Genomic DNA, 14490 nt, shown 5'->3' with positions numbered 1-14490 from the left:
GATTAAATCGTAAATCAGGAGCTCGAACCTTCCAATTTGGATCATTATCATCTTCATAATCCATGTTTGAAAGTCTTTATGATGTTTGATTTTGAAGCTATGGAATGTCGGGGATGAATGCATTTAGGGTTGGATTCGTGAGGGAATGGAGGGAAATGGATTATAAAAGGGTGGATTTTAACAGTGATTGAAAAGGGAAATTAAAAAAAAATGTGAAATGATAAACTTGCCCTTCAATAAAATAGAGTTTTTACTGTGGTTAGTTTTTTGGACTGAAATGACATGTTTTAAGAATATCAACAAGAAAAATGGTACAATTTTAAAATTTAGTCTGAAATGATAAAAGTAAAAAAACAACGTCTTACGAGAATTACACTTTAACTCTATTAGAATTATTTGGGTTCATACCTACCATCATAAAAATATATTTTTTACTATGTAATTTCTTAAAGATAACATATTGTATTTAATTTTACGTTTTCGTCTAAAATGATATGTGTGTGCATATATAATAAAGAAAACTAAGGGTAAATTACTTTTTGAGTCCTTGTGTTTTAGGGGTTTTAACCACTTGAGTTCAAAATCAAAATGTTTAACGCCCTAAGTCCCTATAACCACTTTTCTTAACCATTTGAGTCCAAATTTCTAACACTGTTAGATTTTTTTGGTTAAGTATTGTTAAATGACCAAAATACCCTTATAGTTAAAAAATAAAGAACCTTATCTCCTTTACCCTTATCTCCACTTCAAACAACCAACCACCACCACAAACTCTCTCAGGCGATATCAACCACCGTTCCATCCATCAACTTCTATAAACTCCACCCCAAACCCCACCACCTTCGCCACCTCAAACCCTCCCTTCATCTCCACCACCACCCCATCTTTGTCGCCGAAAAACGCCTCACTTCAATCTCAACCAAACCCACTACCCCTCCCACCACACCTATACCCCACACCACCTCCACCCACCCCCATCTCGCACCCAGACCCATCGCAACACCGCCACGGGGTACGCGGCGACGCTTATGGTTTCCATTCAATACCAAGCTCCCCTAAAGATCCACTAAAGATCCGCTGTGTTTCCAGCACGACTAAAGATTTGGTGCGACTCTACATGTCTTTCTCCCCCTATCTCAGATATGCTCGTGAACAAGGGGGTTTCTGATTTTGTTAATTGTTGTGTTGAAACAAGTGTTGTTGTTTATCAGATTTGCTTGAATCCTCTGTTTTAGGGATTTCAAAGGTGTTTGGCCAAATAACAATGTTGTTATGGAGTGTTGTATACAAGCGACACTTGAAATCTCTCCCACCACGGACACTGATTACATCGATTTGGGGAACTGATGTTTCAGGTTTACGGAATGCTCTTGTCTGGTTCAAGATCAAAGTATTTTAAGACCAATATAGTCCATTTAAAGAATTAAACTCGTTCAATCTTGGGCATAAATGGTTGTAGGTTGGTTGGTTTTAAATGGTTGCGGGTTGTGCATAAATAATTGCAGGTTGGTTGTTGGCGGCGGATTGGGCATATATGGTTGCAGCCGGTGGCGGTTTGAAAAAAGGGGCGGCGGATGGTGGTTGCAGGTTGGTTTTAACAGTGGCGGTGGACAGGTGGATGTATTAAAGACTATATATTTTATATATTAAATTAAAACTTTATGCATTAAAGACTTGTTCCTTGTACTCATATGCCTATAAGACTGTACTTTGTGTGTAAATGACTAAATTGCCATTGTAGTTAACAGACTTGGTGGATGGTATTAGAAATTTGGACTAAAATAGTTAAGAAAAGTGACTATAGAGACTCAGAACGTTAAACATTTTGATTTTGAACTCAAATAGTTCAAACTCCTAAAACACATGAAATTACAAAGTAATTTATCCGAAAACTAAAATGTGAATAAAAAGGAAGTGTTTTATCTAGAATATTGTATGTATGCATGCATGATGAGATAAATGGAGCTAATGCAGTGAACCATTTTCTTGTTTGTTGTATAGAATACATTGATTGGAAATGAAGTATATTATTGGCTTCATTTCTTTATATCACAAATCAACCATAAAACCACATGGTGTGCCCACATTCCACCAATCACTTGCGTGGATTTACACCATTTGACCACCATCCTTATTTTAATATATAATAAACCTACGTATTTTGTGTTTGGATATTCTTTGTTTATTTTAAAAAAAAAAAATTTTCCACGCATACATACAATTTGCTTAGGATTCTGATTTCTGATTGGTAATTAGATTTCATGTAAATTGCTTTGGTTCGATGCAGTATTTAAGTGGGGTGATAAAATAATCGGATTTCAATTTCTAGTTTTAACTGAATTGAGTTATTCGAATTTAGATTCTCAATTCCAATTCAATAACTATGCGAGCTTAAGTTAATTCGGTTCAATTTTAATTACTAACAAAAATAAAATAAGCTTAAGACAACTTTTATATTTTTTTAATTTACGGAATCCGTTTAATCTAGAATTTCTATAAGATATCAATATCCGGATTGCAACATCTAAAATATAAATTAACCAAATGATTAAAATTTAAAATAAGGTAGCAACATCACGTTCAAAACTTCATGTATGAAAACATGAAAACAAGACGATTGAAAACTTATTTAAGCTCGAATATCCAAATTGAATCGGATAAAAATTCCTAAATTTGATCGTTGGTTCAATTCGAAAATCGAATTCCACATTAATTCAAATTTTGATTCGAGTTTCAAGTTTATAAAAATGTAATTCACAGAGCATTCACATTAAGATCTTCATCTTTATAATTTAACTAAATATCATAATTTCTAAATTTTGTTTATTTTATCATATCTCATTCTTCAATCTTCATCTTTTTATCTCATTCACAAACAATTATTTTATTATTTTTCTTTTACTTAGATACTCGCAAACATGTATAAAGAATGAATAGTGGATATTTATATTTAATAAAGATGCACAACAGAGTAAATTTTTAAGTTTTAGATTGGAGGTGAAGATAAAAATGAAGAACCAATGTGAATGCTTTCAATCAACGTCCCATATTTAAGAAGCATATTTAATGATTTCTTTAAAAAGATAACAAAAAAAACAATAATTAAAGGGTTCGGGGATATTTGACCATTTTTGAGGTACAGAACAGAAAAACCATCCTGATAGGATGGGCAGCCATAGCAAGGGACAGGCTGACAAAACAAGCACGTGCTTCATCATAAATTCGTAATTTTAAGGGGCCAATTTTGAAGAAAAAAAATAGATTATTCTCGGGTGTCTACGGCCTACCTTCAAAATAAAATTACTTAAATGAAAAATTGTGCATTTTTGTTTTTATAACCGTGCGTATATTTTCGCTCACTAATCATACTTTACTAGCAGGGTGTCCGCGCGATGCGGCGGGGACGACACTTTGCATTGCGACACTCGTTTCTGAAAGTTTTCTTATTCGCATAATATTTATGATAACATTATTGTGGTGGATATATGTCATAAGTTTACACATATGTAAAAGTTTTGTTTTTTTTATAAAAATTAATAATCAAAAGACAAAAAGTATCGTTTTTTAATAAAAATTAATAATGAAAAGACAAAAAAAAAAAGATAAGTTGTTATAATTGTAAAGTTTGTTTATTTTATTGGTTAAATTATAAAGTATAATTTTATTCTTTGAAGTTCATAATTTTTTCTAAATATCCACATAGTACCCATCCAATAAACTTTAAGTTTAAAATTTTCATTTTTATAAAAATAAAAAATAGTATTTGACTCGTAAGTATATTTTAGAGCTTTAACTTAAATTGTTAAATTTCGGTTTTTTAGAAATATAAAAAATTTATATTTTTATAAAATTTCAATAACTGTTTTTATAAAAAAAAAATAGGATGATAAGAGTTTATATTTTTATTAACTTTATATCAAACTAAGTTCAAATTTTTAGTTCCTAACTAATCTTATCTTTATGAGTCTACTTTTAACTAATAATCCCTAAAAATATGCAACACAATCTACTATTATGTATCTAGTCAAGTTGGTAAATAATTCTTTTAGAACTGACTAATATTATCTATAACAATATAGTTGAACTTATAATTCCTAATAATTTGCAACCCAGTTTAGAATTTATCTAGTAAAGATTGTAAATTTCTGGAGTATTTTATTTATATTACTTGTTATAAAAATGTTAATAAAATAATTATTTTTTATTAACTTTATATCATAGTAAGTTCATTTTTTTAGTTTAGCTTTAAAGTTTATTACTTTATTACTTTTTAATTAAGAAATACAAATTACTAGATTAATATCTAAGAATAACTGCAATATTTTATAATTTCAGCTTGACTATATCTAACTGCAATATCTATTTATTGCAACTTTAGGATATTAACTTATATAAGTTCAGTTGACTTGTAAATTTAGGATATTAACTTTATTTTAAACTTTATTAATATGGTTAATAACTGCATTATATTAATACCAAAGATAAAGTTCAAATATAAAATAAACTTTATTTATACGTCTAGGTTAAACATAACAACTGAAAATGAAAAAATATATATACATATATATATATATAAACACTTGATAGATTTCATATTAGACTGTATGAAATCTGTTCCGCTTCTGAATTGACACTCGACGTATTTTTAATCGGGTTTTCTGGTTTGTGCTTGAATCGGTAGTATCTTCTAATTCCTCTTCTTTGTCATTGTCCTCATAATCGTCTAAATTAATAATCTCACTCCATTTCCATTAAGAGAGTCTCTTGGATCTCTTCCTTTGAGTCTCAAACTTCCAATCCCTATAAATGACAAAAATTGAATACAAAAGTTAAAAAAAGATTAAATAAACCTTAAAATTACATCTTCACTAAATTCACATTGAAGATTAGACTTGTATGGACTAAACATTTCACCATAAGAAATAATATCAATACTTTTATCACCATCATCCTGCAATAAAACACACATATAATAACATAACGAACATGTTAATATGAAAGATATACGCAAAAATAATACTTAAAAACCAGCAAAATCAACACCTTAGAAGCTTGTTCGACAAATGTGTTGTTTAAATTGGTATGTTCATCATGCAACTGAATCTGAAAAATAAAATAAGTTAACATTCACATAAAAGTAAATAAAAGAAAAAAAATATTCACTGCTGCGATATAACAAAACTGACCTTTCACAACAATTGAATTCAGAATTGGATCCATTTTTTTAATTTTGTTTAGCAATAGATATAGAAGTGTCATGCTATATTTATAGTAGTAACTATAGAAGTGCATTAGGGTTTAATTTTAGATTTACCACCCTGAAGGGGTATGGTCCCAGATCTCGCGTCAGCATCGACCGCGAGTGACCATTACCCTTATCAAAAACCCCACTAGCTAACAACCCACTTGTGCCCATGCGGGAACGCATCGACACAAGGGTTGAATCCAATCTATCTAGTAACAAAGGAGGACTTACATGGAACAGGAGAACGGTAGAGTGATGCGACATAGCATCACATCTGGTGTACGAAAACGGAAGTATTCACAGCGACGCGGCATCGCACCGCGTCCAGTGAACACTTCTATCAATACAGGAAAGCCTTACCTTAGGCATAGAAGAAGATGAACGTAGTGGTACGGCTGACACCGCACCATACGGACATTTTCGTCACGACAAGGGATGCAGGCAAGACGACGATGCGGCTAGCACCGCATCTCGCGTATTCCTTGATCACAAGTAGGAGACGCGGTAACTTCAGATGTTACCGCACGTAGCGATGCGGCTTGCACCGCATCCTATGTACTCAAGCAAGTGGTACTGACACCACAATGCAAGTGGCACCAATGACAGTTACCTGTCAGAGCTACGTAAGCAATGGACTGACGTGGCGTAACCTCCATAACCGACGAGCCTGACACACCTGAAAAGGGGCAGCACGTCGTCAGTCCATCCATCATCATCCTCCTCCACTCCTCGGCTATAAATACCAACCCCAAACCAGGTTTGAGGTATCTTCTCACAACTCCCTCACTACTACTATTATCTTACTTTGCTTCCCAAGCAAACTACTGATTCTCACGCCGGAGAGTGGTAACAAGGAGCACCCCCCACCCCATCCTCCTTGTTACGAGTCACGGCTTGTTTCCTTGTGCAGGAGATCAACCGCCGGTGATCCAGCCAGCGATCCTCGAGAGGAAGGGATTAACCCTTCTTGACGAGACCAGTGAGTTAACCCTGCCCGGTTAACCATTGTTTCATCATTGGCGCCCACCGCTACTCTTAGCATTTTCTAATCCATCCCTTTTTCCTCTCTCACGATCATGACTGATCACCAAAACAATACTGCGGATAACCAAAATCCTCCAATCCCAAACCCGGTAGGGGTCAATGCCTCGACCTCCCAACCCGGACACATTGGCACGTCCACACAAAGGAGCCCCTCCTTTATGTTCGGACATGACTTATCACAGTTCCCATCTGTGATCCCACCAGGCACGACCATTCATGCCTGGTACGAGCAGCAGGCAGCTACGCTGACTGCAGCATACAACCGCGCTTGTACTGAAGCGAATATACGAGCTGGGCTTCCCCCAGCACCGCACACCCCTGTTGAGCGTATTTTACAATACGACGGCAGGATCCATTCACGCCCGGCTTCAAGAAGCCGGCGTGAAGAAAGGGGATCGTCTTACTGTTCGGTCCACACCCTCAACGAGGATGATTCCTCATACGGGTCCCACACCAGAGGACCGGTACACACCCGCCTTGGCCCCCATGGCGAGGACAGGAGGCGATCAACCTCCAGACGCGGCCCCGGCATTCAGAGCCGATTGGGCCCACAACCATACACCGAAGGGTACGGTCATACCGACCCTGACGACCATAGCTACCACGGTGATTCGCATGACACCAGTAGCAGACCGGGAGGACGCAACTATGTTCCTCCCAGTCACCCCCGCAACACATACCTTAGGGCGGCAAAGCGCCCTGCAAACGAACCATACAGGCCAAAGGCAGCGGCCGAAAATTCCAAGTTCGGCACACGGATTGCCAACGCCCATGTCACCACGACAAAGTTCCCATTCAACGTTGGGAAATACAATGGTTCGACCGACCCGGACGACCACATGAACGTCTTCATGGGCGCGGGCATCAACGGCCAGTGGGACGAACCCACTTGGTGCAATTTTTCCCCCAGACCCTTACGGGCCTGGCCAGGGCATGGTTCGATTCTTTGCCAGTGGGATCACTGGATTCATTCGAGGACTTGCGTACCAAGTTCCTCGCACATTTTTGCCAGCAGCGACGCCACGAACGAGATTCGTGTGACGTCATGAACATCTGGCGAAGGAACGACGAATCGCTCGAAGCATTCGTCGTCCGTTATAATAAAGAGTGCCTGGAGATAGGTGACGTGGCAGACCAAATGGCACGAAACCACTTCATCCGGGCCGTCAAAGACAGAGAGATGATCATGACCATCTCTGGCAAGGAGGGCTTTGCCCAAAAAGTGGGAAGATGTCATGACTGCGGTCAAGAAATACGCCCAGACACAGCGGTCACTCGAACCGCATGTGGCAAAGGCGAAACCCCAAGCCGAAACATCCCAACAAGGGTCCAAGCGTAACAATAAACGCAACCGGGACGTTGGAAATCGCGATATTTCCAAACCATACTTCCCGCAAAGCAACACGTTCGACCCAAAGAACTACAACCCCGCCCGAGACAATCGAGCGTCCAAGAAAGAATCTCGGGACCGCAACTGGACCGAGATCACCATGTCGCCAAGTGAGGTCCTCCTTGCGGACCCACAGTTCTTGCGACCGGCCCAACCAATGAAGTCAAAGAAAAATCAGGACCTCACACTCTACTGTGAGTACCACAAGGACTCGGGCCACACCACCAACAGCTGCATCAGTCTCCGACTGGAAATTGAGCGCGCCTTGAAGGAGGGGAAACTGCAACATCTTTTTCCAGGTGGGCAAAAACCCACCAAGCGCATTACCCCTCACGGCGAAGGTACCTCCTCCGGGAAGCGAACCATGCATGTGGCTTCCACCCACATGATCCACGGAGGCAAGGGCAGGCCGCGAAAAGCGGCAAGAAGGCCGGAATGTGACTGGAAGGACGAGCAAGTCGTCTTTCGAAAAGTCCGAGGCGGACCGCGCGATAGGCGCGCCGTCGTCATTTCAGGCCAACTAGCACACTACTGCACCGAGCGTCTATTCATCGACCCGGGCAGTACATCTGATATAATCTACGAACAATGCTTCAACCAGTTCGACCAGGAGGACAAAGATCGGTTGCAAGCAGTAGATTACCCGTTAACCGGGTTCGCAGGGGAAACTGTCTTTCCCCTAGGCCAGATTACTTTTCCTGTACGTCTTTCCAGCGGAAACCGCACAAGGACAGAAGAGGTAAACTTCATGGTTTTACCTCACACCTCCAAATATGACGTACTCCTCGGGAGAGAATCCCAAGGAGATTTCAATATGATTACGTCGGTCCCCCACTCTGCGGTTGGTTTCCCAACCGAATCGGGGGTCGCGATAATCTATGCCCGCAGGGACGTCATGATGTCGGACGAAGTACGTCCGACCAAGGTCGCAAGGCCCACCCCCAATGACCAGCCAGAAAAATGGGTTCTCAACGCGAGATACCCAGAACAAAAGGTCACATTGGGTCACGCCTTGTCCCCGACCGCCAAAGCGCAACTGAAGCAGCTCCTCTTCAGGAACCAAGACATCTTCGCGTGGACACCCGCAGACATGACCGGGGTCCCACGTGATATTGCGCAACATCACTTGAATACCATGCCAGGTATCAAGCCAGTGATCCAAGGCCAACGCCACCTTGGGTCAGCTAAAAATCAGGCGATGCAAGAACAGATCGAAGAACTGCTCTCCGCAGGCATCCTGCGGGAAGTAAAATACCAGACTTGGTTGTCCAACCCAGTCATGGTAGAAAAACCGTCCGGGGGCTGGCGCATGTGCGTCGATTACAAAGACCTTAACAAAGCCTGCCCCAAGGATTGTTACGCGCTTCTAGAAATCGACGAAAAGGTCGATAATCTCGCACCATTCAGGTGGAAGTGTTTCCTCGATTGCTACAAAGGATACCATCAAGTACAAATGGCAATCGAGGATGAAGACAAAACGGCATTCCGGACTCCCACCGGAAATTACTGCTATACAAAAATGCCGTTTGGGTTGCGCAACGCGGGCTCAACCTACCAAAAGTTGATGAACGACACTTTCCGCGGCCAAATAAGGAAAAGTGTCGAAATCTACATGGACGACCTGGTCGTCATGAGCATGGAAGAAGATACCATGCTCACAGATATCGAAAGAACATTCCAAACTCTGCGAAGCGTTAACATAAAGCTCAATCCAGGGAAATGCTCGTTTGGAATGGAAGAAGGCAAATTCCTTGGGTTCATCGTGACTAAAGATGGATTCAAGGTAAACCCGGAGAAGGTCCAGGCGATCGAGCGCATGCCATCGCCTTCATCGATGAAGGATATGCAACGGCTAGCCGGCAGGCTAGCGGCACTTAACAGATTCTTAGCCAACCACGCAGCTAAGTCTTATCCGTTCATCAAGACCCTGCGGAGCTGTTCAAAGAAAGAACAATTCCAGTGGACCGCAGAGGCTGAACAGGCCTTCCGGGAAATGAAGGAGTGTTTGATACAACTCCCAACTTTAACCGCACCACGCAAGGATGAGCCACTCATACTATACCTATCCGCCGCGGACAACGCGGTGGGTGCGGTACTAATTGTGGAGCGAAAGGGGGTTCAAACACCCATCTACTACATCAGCAAGATGCTCAACGACCCAGAGACGAGGTACTCAATAATGGAGAAATTGGTGCTAGCATTAGTGCACGCTTCGAGACGGTTGCGTCGCTACTTCGTAAACCACGTCATTACAGTGCTAACCAATTACAGGATCGGCCCGATCCTCTCCAAACCCGACATCTCTGGGCGATTAGCGAAATGGGCCATCGAGCTGGGCGCGCACACGATACATTATAAACCGCGCCCCGCGATTAAAGGCCAGATCTAAGCTGATTTCGCCGCCGAAGTACCGGTGAATCGCATCCAAGAATGCGAACAAGCACAAACTCCTGCACCAACGCCACCCTCCTCAGAAATATGGGCACTCTTCACAGATGGTACCTCCAACGACGAAGGGGCGGGTGCAGGTCTGCGACTCGTCAGCCCTGACGGCCAAGAACTCACATATGCAATAACGAGGCAGAATATGAGGCTCTCTTAGCGGGGCTACGTTTAGCAGTCAAAATCGGCGTGCAACATCTGGAAGCCCACGTCGACTCTTTGTTAGTTGCAGGCCAAGTACGCGGCGACTATGCCGCAAAGGGGGATATCATGATCCTCTACCTCGAGCAAGTCCTGCAACTAAAATCCAAATTCGCTTCATTCAATATTCGCCATATCAATCGAAGCGAAAACAAGTCCGCAGATGCACTATCAAAACTTGCATCTACCAGCTTCCAACACTTGGCAAAGGAGATACGCATCGAAATCCTGCAAAATCCTTCGGTACCCCTGCGCCAAGTCAACGTCATTCAATACGGTTCAACATCATGGATGACACCTATTATCGCATATCTACAATCCGGTGTGACTCCCGAAAGCAAATCAGAAGCACGCAAACTACAATATAAAGCGTGCCATTATCAGATGGGAGACGGTATCTTATACCGCAAGTCATACCTCGGGCCACTACTACGATGCGTCAACCCCCAGGATGCCACATACCTCATTCGAGAGATACACGAGGGCATATGTGGCATACACGCTGGACCACGCATGGTAGTGGCCAAAATCATGAATGCCGGGTATTACTGGCCCGGCATGCACCTGGACGCCGTCAAAGAGTTGCGCAAGTGCATCGACTGTCAACGTCATGCTCCAAAAACCTTGCGGCCAAAAAACAACTTAGTCCCCGTCACAACCGCATGGCCCTTTCAGAAATGGGCAATTGACGTTGTGGGACCTTTCCCTGACGCTCCAGGTGCGGTTAAATTTATCATAGTGGCGGTTGACTACTTCACCAAATGGGTAGAAGCAAAACCACTCGCCTCAACCACTGCTATGATAACAAGAAAATTCATTTGGGAACACATCATCTGCCGTTTCGGATTACCAATGTGCATTGTCACCGATAACGGCACCAACTTCGCTGCCGACGAATTTCAAAAATGGCTAGAGGAACTACACATTGAGCACATATTCTCCTCAGTCGCACACCCGCAAGGGAACGGCCAAGTCGAGAGTATCAATAAAAGCCTAGTCGAAGGGATCAAGGCACGGTTGGGAACGGCCAGGCGTGGCTGGGTCGATGAACTCCCAAGTATCTTATGGGCTCACCGCACAAGCCCAAAAACAAGCAATGGGGAAACACCCTTCAGCCTAGTCTACGGTTCAGAAGCGGTGATCCCCGCAGAAGTAGGTCTCCCCTCTCCTAGAATGTTGGCTATTGAAAAACTAGACAACAACATGGAACGCAGGATCGATTTGGACCTCTTGGAAGAAAGGCGTGAAAACGCTGCCATCAACGAGGCCAAATATAAATCCAAACTTGAAAAGTACTACAACGCGCGCGTCCGCGTTTGTACTTTCAACCCAGGAGACTACGTCCTACGCGACAATGAGGCATCTAATGCCGAGCGCCCAGGCAAACTCGCCCCCAAGTGGGAAGGACCCTACCTCATCAACGAGGTCTTAGGGAAAGGCGCGTACAGATTGCAAACACTAGAAGGCGAACCTATCGCACGCACATGGAATGCACAACAGCTTCGACGCTGTTATATGTAAGCCATGTTCTTACATTTCTCTATGTAACCTATTGGGCCGCAGGCCATTTGCAAATAAATAAATAAGCAATTTTCTACATTATTGTTTGTTATTACTATTACAAATGCGTGTTCCACTTTGCGGTATCCCAAAAACAGATTGGCAAAATCTTCATTCGCGATACCCATACAAAGTGGTAACCACACACAAATATTGTAATAGGCCAGCAAAAGGCAAAAAGACTTGCATGTTTTATCCGGCCGGATACACAAGTTTTTGTTAAACACTTGACACAATTCCTGAGCCCAAAAAGGCAAACAATGGAATTGACGCGGACTCATACGACAAAGGTATGGAGTACACTCGACCCCATTCACAAATGGGTAGAGTTCCGGTAATATAAGCTTTTACAAAGCTTAAGCAATTCTAAAACCCTCACACGGTAAATAACAGACTTGATGCATACCCATACAACAAAAGTATGGAGTATACTTGACCCCGTTCATAAATGGGTAAAGTTACGCATACACACGTTCAGACATGCAAGAATTAAAAACACTTGTACAAACTGAACAAAGAAACTTTATATTCAAAAAATTCAAGTATCCACATGATGCTTACTGAATTTACATAAAGTTCCTATTCTATACAAGAGGAATACAAAAAGGAGGCACACTCGCCAACCTAAACCCTATTTTGTACCGCTGGTACCCGCGTCTCCTCCGGCACCACCAGCGGGTTCTTCCTCTTCCACATCCGGATAAAGCATCCGCAAGCGGTCGACATAGTCCGCAACCTCCAAACACTCATCCAGCTCCCCTACACAGGCAAGGGGCGTATCATAAAAGGAGGCTACGGCCGCTTTCAGACGACCTTCGGTATCCACATCACGGAACCCGGATGCCTGATCAGTATAACCGCCTGCGGATAATACATTGATATGCCCAATGCAGCGGTTATAACCAGCCTTGAAGCCAGCATCGCGCGCACGCTCCTTAACCAGGTCCAAACCAGATGAGGTCTCAGGGGCATTCATTATAGCCTCGACAATCTGCAATAAAAGGATCATAAGTCTTGAACTACTAATCCAAGCCAATGTAAAGGCAATGGATACTTACACGCGCAATGCCATGAGTCCGCAACCACTCACGGTCAGCTTCCAGTTGGTTAAAGGAGGACACCAAGGCATCCTTCGCCTCAGCAGCAGCGTCAGCCCGCTTCTCCGCAGCAGATACGCGGGCAGTAAGGTCCGTAACCGCGACCTCCCGGGCCTGAACCTCAGCCTGTTACAAGAACAGCAAACAGTTCACTCGACAAATATTTTCAAAACAATAAAGGAAATATACAACAGAGGTAACGAAACGTACCTGAAGGCTGGAGACAACCTTATCCAAACGAATGCGCTCCGCATTCGCCTCTTCCAGAGCCTTGGAAGAACGGCTCTCCTTCTCCGCGGCCTCTTCAAGGGCCTTTGAGGCACGAGCCCCGGCTTCTTTGGCCTCTTCAAGCGCCTTCAAGGCGTCGGCCTTCGCCTGCAGCGCTTTAACAGAAATGGCCTCAGCCGCAGCTTTCTCGCTGCCCAAGGCAACATTTGCCGCCTTGACATTCGCCAACTCCTGCCGAGTATGAAACAGAACGTTATTCTGCTTAGCCCAAGACTCATTCCATTTCTTGCGCTCATTGGACAACTTTTCGTTCCAACTCTTGCGCTCATCAGCAAGGAGTTTAGCAAGGGTACGCACCTGTTTCAGCTGGGCAGTGGCAGCCCACTCAGCAGTCTGCTTCTGCTTCTCAAAAGCAGCTTTGTCTTTCTCCAGCTGCTCCGCACCCGCACGGGCAGCCTGGACCAGCTTTTCCGCTTCTGCCCGCATACGAGCAGCATCTTCCTCGCGCCGACCCAGCACTTTATAGTCTTCCAAAATGGCATTCGCCACAATGGAAGTCCCTACCAACATTGTTGAGAGCTGGTTTATACGCAACTCTCGAGGTGCGGCACGGGCGCGCTCAACTTCAAAGGGGGTCCCCAGACCACCCAAAATCTCCTTACAGGCCGCAGGATCATTCGAAATATCATCCCCCTGCATAACAGTCCAGGGGGGTCGGTGATACACCATACTGCGACCCGGGGAATAAGTGCGGTAGTAATACTCCAATTCAGACTCCCCAGGCTGAATTGGAGGCCCGTCATACCCCGCACCACCGGCAGACGAGCTGGTACCCTTATCAACCGAAGACTTCTGCGGCCCAGCATCATGCTGCCGCGCTTCAGCGCCAGTTTTTTGCGGTTCAGCATCAGAATGTTGCTTCCCAGTAGCAGTGAACCGCACACTCATATCGTCTCCCTCATTGGGAGAGATCAGATTGTTGGACGAGTCGACAGTATCAAATATCTGGGCCACAGCATTCTCTGCGGTACCCTCCTTCTGCACGGTTGACTCAGGTACCACCTTGACGGGAGGTGTCGACGGCACCTCCGTTGCACCCGCACCCGTGGCACGCGGGGGGGACTCCGGAGCATCGAAGATAGAAAAATCTTCATCTTGAGGCTCTGCAAAAAAGTCAAATAGCTATCAAAACTAGTTACACAACAGTTAAGACTAGATAGCCTACACTTACCAACGACAACCGCAGGTTTTTTCTGCGTCGGAGCAGACCTTTTGGTTACTAG

Source organism: Helianthus annuus, chromosome 13 (genome assembly GCF_002127325.2).
Source record: "Helianthus annuus cultivar XRQ/B chromosome 13, HanXRQr2.0-SUNRISE, whole genome shotgun sequence".
Lineage (NCBI taxonomy): Eukaryota > Viridiplantae > Streptophyta > Magnoliopsida > Asterales > Asteraceae > Helianthus > Helianthus annuus.
This window is presented reverse-complemented; position numbering follows the sequence as displayed.